Raw genomic sequence first — 282 nt, 5'->3', positions numbered from 1 at the left:
CGGGCCTGGCTTTGGGCTGGCCCGGTGCCAGCGAGCTGCGGTGCTTTTCAGGACTGATCAGCATCTCATACGGTTAAAAAAAGTAATGATAAAAACGGAGGGTCTGTGGTTGTTTCCAGTGAGCGCTTGGAAGATTCCTTTCTGCGGCTCTGCGGAGCCCTGGAGAGCAGGACCCCGAGCCCTGCCTTGTGTTTGGGACCCGAGCTGACCAGCCGGGCCAGCAGAGGGCTGGCCGGGGCCAGTGGCCCGTGCCCTGTGTGGGGCTGGGGGCCGGGCCCGGGG

Source organism: Apaloderma vittatum, unplaced genomic scaffold, assembly GCF_000703405.1.
Source record: "Apaloderma vittatum isolate BGI_N311 unplaced genomic scaffold, ASM70340v1 scaffold28159, whole genome shotgun sequence".
NCBI lineage: Eukaryota > Metazoa > Chordata > Aves > Trogoniformes > Trogonidae > Apaloderma > Apaloderma vittatum.
Note: the sequence above shows the minus strand (reverse complement) of the source record.